Source organism: Phaenicophaeus curvirostris, chromosome 21 (genome assembly GCF_032191515.1).
Source record: "Phaenicophaeus curvirostris isolate KB17595 chromosome 21, BPBGC_Pcur_1.0, whole genome shotgun sequence".
Lineage (NCBI taxonomy): Eukaryota > Metazoa > Chordata > Aves > Cuculiformes > Cuculidae > Phaenicophaeus > Phaenicophaeus curvirostris.
The window spans coordinates 5896790-5907703 of NC_091412.1; positions in this window are offsets into that span (position 1 = coordinate 5896790).

Sequence of the window (10914 nt, forward strand, 5' to 3'; positions counted from 1 at the left end):
TCCAGTTATTTCAGAAGTACAGATTTAATAATAAAGATCTCAAAATTCTGCTTCCAGCTGACATAATGCAGCTGATAGGATTTCACAGTTGCACTATACCAAGTCTGGTAATTTCTAATAGATTAATTGCAGTGAAAAGCATGTACTGTGTACTACGAAATTTAAGAGATGGAAAGCCATTCCCTGCCCTCTCTAAGTTGTTTCTTATCCTGAAAGATTAATTCCTAAGCAAAGGTGCAGGTTTTATAACTAATTAATCATATTAAAAATGGACACAGTATGAGTGATGTTTAGCATAAAAAGTAACTTGAATGAAATGCATGTCTGGTTGAAAGAGGAGCAGTACCCTAAACTCTTTCATCTAACAAAGATGCTTTGGAAGGAACAGGTTTGGTACGATGCTGAACCTGTAATCAGCTGGCTTTACGTACTGTATGTGGGGGACTTTTCTTATTCTGTATTTAGAAAGTATCTTTCAGATACTTGTAAAATTGAATTTGCAGATCACCATTATGTAACCTTTCTCTGTAGAACTCTAACAGCCTCTGGAATTCATAGGGACTGTCCATTAAGAAAAGCTAGGAGACATAAATCTTACTTTTTATGCTCTATCAATTTCTATCTTGGCCTTAAAGAACAAAGGCATTCTAGGTAACTGTTTATCAGATGTTTACTTTTCATGCTGTTCATGGGTTCTGAGCCAAAGCTACTGAAATCCGAGGCAAATGTTCGTGGTTAGCATCATCTTACACGTTGTTTTTTTTTACTACTTTGAATACTTAGAAAAATGTACTATCTTTAATCATGTTTACCAGAATTAAAAGTGAAACAGTTGTGTTTATCCAGTTTTACAAAGCAGCCTGTTACAGTGGTCCAGAGGGGCTGAGTTCAAGAAGCTCGTCTGGTGCTGAGACTGTACTGGCCTTCAGCAAATACAACTGTCAGCCTCTGGCCTGGACAGGCGCACACTCTCCTGGGTGGAAAACTGGTTGGCTGGGCGGGCCCAGAGAGTGGTGGGAAATGGTGTGAAATCCAGCTGGAGGCCAGTGACAAGTGGGGTTCCCTAGGGCTCAGTGCTGGGTCCAGCCCTGTTCAATGTCTTTATCAATGACCTGGATGAAGGCATCGAGTGCACCCTTAGCAAGTTTGCGGACGACACTAAGCTGGGTGGAAGTGTCGATCTGCTGGAGGGTAGGGAGGCTCTGCAAAGGGATCTGAACAGGCTGGACCGCTGGGCAGAGTCCAATGGCATGAGGTTTAACAAGGCCAAATGCCGGGTCCTGCACTTGGGGCACAACAACGCTGGGCAGTGCTACAGACTAGAAGTCTGTCTAGAAAGCTGTGTGGAGGAGAGGGACCTGGGTGTGTTGGTTGACAGCGACTGAACATGAGCCAGCAGTGGCCCAGGTGGCCAAGAAGGCCAATGGCATCTTGGCTTGGATCAGAAACGGCGTGACCAGCAGGTCCAGGGAGGTTATTCTCCCTCTGGACTTGGCACTGGTGAGACCGCTCCTCGAATCCTGTGTTCAGTTCTGGGCCCCTCACCACAAGAAGGATGTTGAGGCTCTGGAGCGAGTCCAGCGAAGAGCAACGAAGCTGGTGAAGGGGCTGGAGAACAGGCCTTATGAGGAACGGCTGAGAGAGCTGGGGTTGTTTAGCCTGGAGAAGAGGAGGCTGAGGGGAGACCTCATTGCTCTCTACAACTACCTGAAAGGAGGTTGTGGAGAGGAGGGAGCTGGGCTCTTCTCCCAAGTGACAGGGGACAGGACAAGAGGGAATGGCCTCAGGCTCTGCCAGGGGAGGTTCAGGCTGGACATTAGGAAAAAATTCTTCACGGAAAGGGTCATTGGGCACTGGAACAGGCTGCCCAGGGAGGTAGTTGAGTCACCTTCCCTGGAGGTGTTTAAGGCACGGGTGGACGAGGTGCTAAGGGGCATGGTTTAGTGTTTGATAGGAATGGTTGGACTCGATGATCCAGTGGGTCTCTTCCAACCTGGTGATTCTATGATTCTATGAAATCAGCTTGGGAGCTGGAAGCAAAGGCATTAGTCCTAGTTACAAGTGCTAAAAAGGGGAAGGCATAAAGAGGATTCTGAAGTTCTTTGACCACTAATTAGGTCCTTTCATTTCCCGCGCTCATAAACATTAAAAGTCATGCTGCTGTCTTGTGTGCTGAAGAATTACATTCCCTTTTTTCATTTTCAGCTTCATCAATATTAAAACCTGCAGTCTACTTAAAAATTTGTTGATGGATTCCTGATCATTAGTAGTTTATATTGTGCTGGTTTGTGTGTATCAATGACGACCTGGAATACTGCTCTGATGAAAGTGATCATGCATTCTTCATGGCGCATTTACTTCTGCCAATTAATAATTTCTTCATTCCGTATCTAGAGCTATAAGATGCTGTGTGGGCAGAAACTGTGGGTGTATCAATGCGTACTTGAAGTCATCTTTCCTGATATGGTCATTCTACCAAATCAAGGCATTGTTAACTGTGAGAATTTGTCTCTATCACTGGGAAGTCATGTCAGGACTCTGGTCACCTGTTTGTCATATACATATATTTGCTCTTCCATTGAAAAGAAATGGGATTTCAGAAACAAAAACAAGAGAGGAAATCAGGATCAGAGATGTGATGTTGGGTGAGGGTTTTGATACCTCCTAAAAATATAGGAAATGTTGATCCCTGACAGCCCTACTAGGCAGATGAGCAATGTATTCTTTGGGAGAATTCTCATATTGCACTTTAGTCTTAGAAGAGAGACGGAAATAACATAGTGGTTTTCAGCTTGTGCTGGTCAGAGAGCTGTCTTGAGTTGTTTTAACCTTACAGACAGTGTTGTAAAGTCACAGAAAATTCCCCTCTGTATTCCCTTCTGCCAAGTCTCAGATGACTAAGCTAAAACATCATGAAAACAAGATGAGGCAAGAACACGCTTTTGACCAAAAATCTTACTATTTCTGTTACTGAATGGTAAACTACAGAGTCTGCATCAGCTCCTTTTGCTTTGGTGGCTGTGGTCCTATTGCCCTTTTTCTGCAATAGTTGGATGAAGCATTTAGACTGGAGGTGATTATTTTGCATCTCATCCCTTTGGGAATAGAAACAAGAATTTTTATGGATAATAATAGCACCTGCTAATAAATCTATAACAGTCCTTTGGTGTTTGTGCTAGGACTGCTTATTATAGATTAAAACGTATGACTTAACACACTTCCTAAAGCCATCCATCACTTTCTAGTTTCTCACTTTACTATTTATCAACACACATGCTTCCATATCTCTATTTTTTATTTTTAATAAGTTACTTTTCAAACTCTGAAGTGACATTTCCCCCTTCCAAATGCAGCCTTAAAGGCTCTCTGTTCTGTCAGCGTGGTAAGGAGTTGTGCAAATAAGAGGTATGTTTGCTTGCCAAATGAAAAGCCATCTAAATGGTATGTCCTTAGCCTGGAGTTCCCATAGAAAGTGAGGTAGGAAAAGCTGCGTGATTAGAATATCTGCAACTTTTACTGGTAGAATGGTGTTCCCAGTTTGGGTCTCCACTACAAGAAGAGTAAGTTCACTGAGGAGCCACCAAGGTGTGGGGCCCATGCCTCTTGAAAAGAGGCTGAAGGTACCTGCCTTGTTCTGCCTGGAGACCCAGGAGACTTAACCACAGACTTCCAGTGACTTTAAGGAGGTCATTAAGGAGATGGAACCAGGCTCTTCACGTTAGTGCATGGATGGGAAGATGAGAAGCGATGGGCAGAAATGGAGAGAAATCCTGACTGGGTATAATAAGAAATTTTTTCCATGTGAGGACAGTCCACCAATAGAGTAGATAGCACAGAAGTGTTGTGCATTTTTTTTTTCCTTGGAAGTTTTCCCGACCAGTGTGGCCAGTGTTGCCAGCTCTGGGCAACCTTATAGCTGACCCTGCTTTGTGCACAAGGTTGGACTAGGTAAAATTCCGAGGTCCCTTCCAACCTGAACTGTCCTATAATCCTATGCACAGCATAAGCTGGGTTTTTTTTCCTGACTTTATTTCAGTTACTGCAGCTACATTTGAGGAATATTCCATAAATCCCAGCACTATTCAGCGTACCATATTTCAGCAACTGCCTCAAGTTCATCTACATGTTGATTTTGCTTGCTAGACAGTTCCAAATGAGGATACAGTTGTAACATTATTCAATGATGAAGAACTAGTCAGAATATGTGTGAATGTATTCTTAAAACATACCTTTTGTAACAGAGACGAGGATGCAAGTAAGCATCACGTTTTAACAGCACTGCCTGAGTAGGAGTTTGCGAGTTAAAGACTGCTTTCCCTCCTGCTGATTGACAATTACGGATTGTCACAGATGAATGTTTCTCCTGTTCACGTAATCATTGGATGATCCACAAACAAATGAAAAAAAAAAAAACCACAGAAGATGGAGTGAGAAGATATATTCAGGCTGAACTCTTTGTTTATATCTAGTAAGAGACAAAATTTCCTAAATTAGCCCAAAGATTTACTCTGTGAATTGGAACTGGCAGCAGATCAGCAGAAGCCTGCTTTCTGGTCTACTTAACAGAGGCCACCAGTGTAAATTGTTTCTATTTCAATGTGTAAGTGTTTAGCTGGACTTGCAGCTCAAAATCAATGAAAATTGAAAATACTCTGAAGGTGCTGAAGAATGTGCCATGGAAGTTGTCTTTTTTGGTAGGGGATGGTAGATAGTTGCTAGTAAAGGAGTTGTAAAGTCATTACCACAAACACTTTACCATTAGAGTTTCTTTCTGAACACTAGCAGAGGGAAGGTAATTTCACTCTCAACGGAAGTTTGAAAACTAGACGTTGCTAGACGTTGAAAGTTGTGTGTACTTAGACAAGGCTGACCCAACCGTAGTGCTTCACTAGAAGTCACTAAAGACAACTTAAATAATAAAAAGGCTCATAAAGATAAAGCAGAGCCATAAAATTGTCTGAGGGAGCCCCTGCTACTAAGGATTAAGTAACGTCTTGTGAATTCATTTTTCAGCCATTCAACATCACAGACTTTTTATGGAAGGAAAATTTCTCAGTTGCTTCATAAAGAAAGCACATGGTTAATGACATAAATAAGGAAGCAGTACACTTTCAGAAAATGAAATTGTTTGTGAGTATGCTTTTATTTTCTCCTGGGTTTGTCCTCTTCAAACTCAGCTTCATATTTGTACCCCAGTGAGGAAATACAGAACTGCTTGGTGATCCATCCTTCTCTGGATATCGCAATCGGTTCATGTTCTTTAGAGCCCTCATTTCCAGACTGAGATGTGGTGCTACAGTGAATAAAAACTTTTTTTTGGGGAAGGAAATTCAACTCATGCCTGAATTTGTGCCTAAGTGTGATTTCTGTTGATCCAAGTCAAAGAGATGTTCAATATCTTTTCAAAAAGTGCACAGCAGAACACAGCACTAGCGTGACAGTCAGGAAGGTTCTCATACGTGGAGACGAGCAGGGTCAGAGGAGTTGAGAAGAATGAGAAACGTGGGATCTGGCTCCAGTACAGGAGGACAAGGAAAATTTTACAGTTATATATAGCAAAGTTCTATGGGAAAGCCTGATGGGAGGAGGAGGCTTTAGCAGAGAAAACGTGCTTTCCAGTTGGTCAGAGCTCTAGAGGTAAAGACCTCAGCACAGTCCACAGAAGAAAAAGAAATCACCGTGAATGTTGCCATTACCTACGCTCGCAGTGAGACTACAGTAACAAGGGAATGCCAATGAAAGGATTATTTGATGAGGCAAAAAAAAAGACTTGAAGACATGTTTTCTGATTATTTCTTATACAGGCAAGATCATTACTAATTTTCTAATGAACTTTCTATTTCCTTAATCCAGGATGGAGCACTGTTGCTTCTGCTTACACCTAAGGTTGTCCTGAGTGTATATTACTCCTTTTGGTGTTAAGCAAAAATGTGATTTTCATTATTGCAATATTATACCTAGTGCTTCTGAAACAGAATATGGCAGAAATGGACTGCATTACATGCAAACTGCAGGATCTGAGGATTTTAGTGGACGTCCCAGTAGACTTAATAATAACCTTTTTCAGAGCTCATTAGACTCTGAAGAGAGAGTCTGTGTTCATATCTCATGCAAAGCGTGGACTGTAGTTTGTAATTACGCTAAGTCTAGTGTAAACACGTGCAATCAATCATTTAGGAGAAGGTCACAAAGAAAGGCAGGAAACAAAAACCCCCACATTTCAGGTATCTGTGATGGAAAACTGGATTAAGAGCTCTTGTCATTGCCCAGACTGACTTAAAATGTTTGTTTGGTGGGAATTGCGGGTAAGTTTACAAGTCCTGTTAAGCTGAAGAACATGATCCACCCTCCATGATAGGAGACTTAGAACCCTCCATGAGGATTATAGAGTGGCTAAATCAACCTCCAGAACTGTAGTATGCTCTGTTCAACTTCACAGTTTTGGAGCAGTCTCTACGGAAGCATATTGTTTTAACGATATTTCTAGCATATTCCCATGAAAAATAACACAATAATTGGCTGTATATTTCTCACATTGTGGTTAGGGACTGTGCTGCGAGGTCATTATTTTATATATGTTTTAGCAATATTTTTATACCTTCGAATGAAAAATAGCACAGAAATGCAGAATGCAGTTATACCGCGTAAAAGTCATAAATGGTTTGGGTTAGAAGGGACCCTAAAGTTCATCTGGTTCCAACCCCTGCCATGGGCAGGGACACCTCACATTGGATCAGGTTGCTCCAAGGCCCATCCAGCCTGGCCTTGGACACCTCCAGGGATGGGGCAGCCACCACTGCTCTGGGCAACCTGGGCCAGGGCCTCCCCACCCTCACAGGAAAACATTTCTGCAAAAACTGTCCTTGAGGTTTCTTAGACTGAATTAAGGTATTTCTAACTTTCAGAGCTTGCGTTACTTTATACTTCACTATTCTGTTCTTTGTTTCAGCCCAGAAATTTGTGAATTGTTTTTTGAAAACCAGTGTTTAAATCTCCTGTATTATTCAACCTTGATTAGAAAATCTGAATCCTACTGATGTTAACCAGTGCTCTGTTACTTAAACTGGAATTTAACTCAGACCAGACTTTGATATAAATAAGAGTGCAGTTCCAATTCTGTAGTTTTAAAAAAAAAATCTTTTTGCACATGGTAATCTTAAGATCATCTTTCTTCACATTCTGCTGTGACAAGTGTGAATTGCAGGACCAGAGGTAGCAAGCACTGTTCTCTACATATCAGCATCCCAGCTTTTCCTTATGCTCCAGACTGTGACGTCTGCAATAGGCTAAATGCAATGGAATTAGTGTCAAAGAGTGCAGGGCATGCAGCTCAGCATGCACGCAGCCCGGCCAACAGCTCACACCGCGACACCGCGTTTTACGCCCAGTCAAGCACGAATCGCTGTTCTACTTGCTAGCTGTAATCTGCTGGTAGCCAGCCCTTGGTGCTGCAGCTGAGTCCAAGGATATTGTGGGTGAGTCAGTGCATTTCAGCAGTCACTTCTGCTTCAGACAACGTGCATCCAGGCACGAAGAAATCTGGTTATTGGCTGTCTGATTGCTTTGTCCCGCCTTCACTTTCTCATCAGTGTTTGTAATATGGGCACATAGGAATTTTGGAAAGGGTGGCTGATGAGGGGGTTTTGTTATTACTGCATTTCTGAGTTTGTCCTGACTCTTACAACTAGCAGACAGGAAGGGATGGGTTTACTGGCACAGTGCTGTAAATTTAACACTCTCCTTAACTTTCATTTTCATCTTCTGGTGTTCACATCATGAAATTTTCCACTCTGCCCTTACATCATTTGACAAGCAGCCTTGCACTGCCTAGATCAGGAGATTTACAAATGATACATTGCACTTTTCACCCTAAACTGCTGGGTTTAATATACCTTAAGTCTGCAGAAACTGAAAGGAGTCCAGCCAGTAGGTCTGGTATCCTACCTGTCTTTGTATGTTTTTAAGTGCCAGGACCTGATTCCTTTCATTTTGCTTTTGATAGGAAGTTATTACACCACTTGATAAAGAACAGTAGATTGAAACAAGAACAAAAGATTCAAAATAGGGAAGAAGCCAGTGAAGAAGATGCTACAGTTACTGGAAAATACATTAAAATTCTTAAAGGTAGAGTGAGCAAGCAAAGCACTAAACCAAAGAAGAAGTTTTGCCGTCTTTCAAAGTTTGAGGGTGTATTCAGACCAAGCGAATTTTCTTTGGGAAATGAAAATCCAAACTAGTGTAAAAGATAATGGTTAATACTAGTCAATATGATATCTGGGAACACCTTTTAAATGGTACTTATTAGTGTTATTAATTATATATTTCCTTGACAAAAACTACTAGAAACTTCCAATAGAAACAGTGAATCTACAGAAGTTCCAGAGTATGAAGGCAGGAAGAACTGGTGAAAAGCTCTATTGTTTCAATGTCTAAATCTTCATTTTAAGACGTACAGTGTCTGGAGGTTGGCTTCCACAGACCAGCTTTTTTAGTTGAGGATGGAGTGTTATAACAAAAGAGTGTCCTAAGAATTACTTTTGCATTTCTTTCACCTTCAAAATTAAATATAGCAGATTGATAAATTTGTAGCCTTACGTTTTTCTAGAAGTTACGAGTTTCATTTTTAATGAGTCCATTCGACATTTGAAGAAGTAAGGGGTAAGAAAGTGGACATTTCTAGTCAGTGTTACTCAGTAATTCTCCAAGCGTGACGTGCATATACAGTTGTCACTGTTTCTGTCTTCATCCCTTAGTACACAACATTTTCACCATTCTCCACTCAGAAGAGCTCTGAAAATATGACCAACAGGATTACGTCACTTATAACCTTTAGAAGGTTCTGAGCATACAACTCTTGGATTCCTCACAACCAGGTTATCACAGGCTTGCTCTGCCGTTTCTGGTACGCTTGGCATTTAGCGTTTGGATTTGGCAACTATAATGTATAATTTTTGCAGATGACGTTTTGGGATGAAAAGTGCAAATCTAGTAGCAAACTGAGACTCTCAGATACTATCTCGGTGTGTTCTGGCACTCAGTGTATGACACAAACCCTCAGCATTGTCATTATTTATGTGCTTATTTACCTCTGAGTTCAAAAATTGCAGAGAGGCTTTCCTGTGGCTCAGTGCCACATCATAGCTGGCATTGGAAACAGCACAAAGGAAGAGATAATACTTGTCTTAAAAAAAACCATTTTGTGATACACATGGAAATGTTAGCAGGGAAATTATGTCTCTTCTACAGTTAAGTGATAGCAAGCTGGAAAATATGAATGAAGTCTCTCAGCTGGTAGAGAAAACAGCACTTCAGAGAGTGAATGAATGTTCTTATTGCTCCAAATGAGTTCAGCTCTTTGTACCACAAAGTAGTCACATGTGAAAGAAGTATAGAGCATTTCACTAAAAAGCATGAGTCCATTTCCATGGTTGTAAATGGTCTTTGGTGACCTGACTTTATTTTGACTGATCATACAATCATTAAGGTTGGAAAAGGCCTGTAAGAGCACAAAGTCCAGTGTCAGCCTAACACCACCAGCCTTTTAAACCCTGTTCCAAAGTGCCACGTCTGCACATTTGTTGGACGCCTCCAGAGATGGAGACTTTGCCACTTCCACTGTCTTACTATGATCTCTTGTCTGAGGTTGCTAGTTGGCTTTTTTGCTGCGAGTCCTGCTACCTCACACCAACTTGTAATTGTTTTCTGGGGGTTCAAAGATATCATAGATACAGCTGGTCTTGCTCATGGGGCGTGGAGATGGACCACGTTCCACGGGGGTCCTTTCAATTCTCTTTTAATGGTTATGTGTTACTAGTACTTTATGGACCCAATTTCCTGTTTGGCCAGTGACATTAATCCAACGGGGTAACACAGAAAGCAGAGTAAGTTTCCTCAGGAAAAGGGAATGCATAAAGAACAGAGCCATTGGTTTGTAAAAGAGTACCTCATCCTTATCAGAGGAGGAGCGTGTGAAGTCCTAACAAATCTGCTAAGATTCCAAGTCTTTATAGGTGCCTGCAGTGTTGTATTTTGAATTTGTGATGTCATACAAAACATTTCTGAAGGATCCTCATGGAGACATCTCAGGTTAGTTAGGAAAAGGGAGGTAGAAAAAAATGGCTAGTAATTAATGAAGAGTTGGGACAATTAAGCATTATCACTTTAGGGTTACCTGAAGTTAGTAAAATCAGCCCTTGTTATCACCTGCTTTGCCTCAGTATCACAGTGCTTTGAAGACTCAAAGTGTCCTGTTCTCAGAGGAGCAACCTTACAAACTGAGCTTGGTTTTTAAGAATATAACTTCTTGAGCTAATGGAGAACATTGCAGTCAGATAAAGAATGTGACTTGATTTGAATGAAATTGCAGAAAGCTTATTATTGAGGCTACAGGCCACCACATTTTCAGAAACAAAACATAACTCAAAATGACAGCATAGTCAGAATGCCACTGAATAGGTCAAGCATTCTGCTCTGAAAGGGCACCTCTTTCATCAAAGTTAATGCAAGAATGGCAACTAGTTCTTGTATTCTGATATGGCAGAGGCTGAAGTGTCTGTGCAAAAATAGGAATCATGTATGAAACTGATTTTCTAAGGAAGCAGCTTTCCAAGCAGTGATAATAATCTTATTTGTAGAAGGAGTGCACAGTGAGCTGTTTAGTTAATCTCTGACTCCACCTAAGGAATGAATGGTGCTCTCTTGTTATACACAGGGAGTTTTATTATCGATTTTGGTGAGTAAAAGAGCAGGTCCTGTTTGAAAAACTGGAGTGATTAAGCAGTTCCCCGAATGACTGTGCCTCAGCCGATCCTTTAAACAATTCTCATAAGGAAAGATGATGTTTCTCCTCTTGTGGTCATTCCTTGATTTCAGCCATCTCCAAGCACGGGGAAATAAGGAGGCTGAATTATAAAA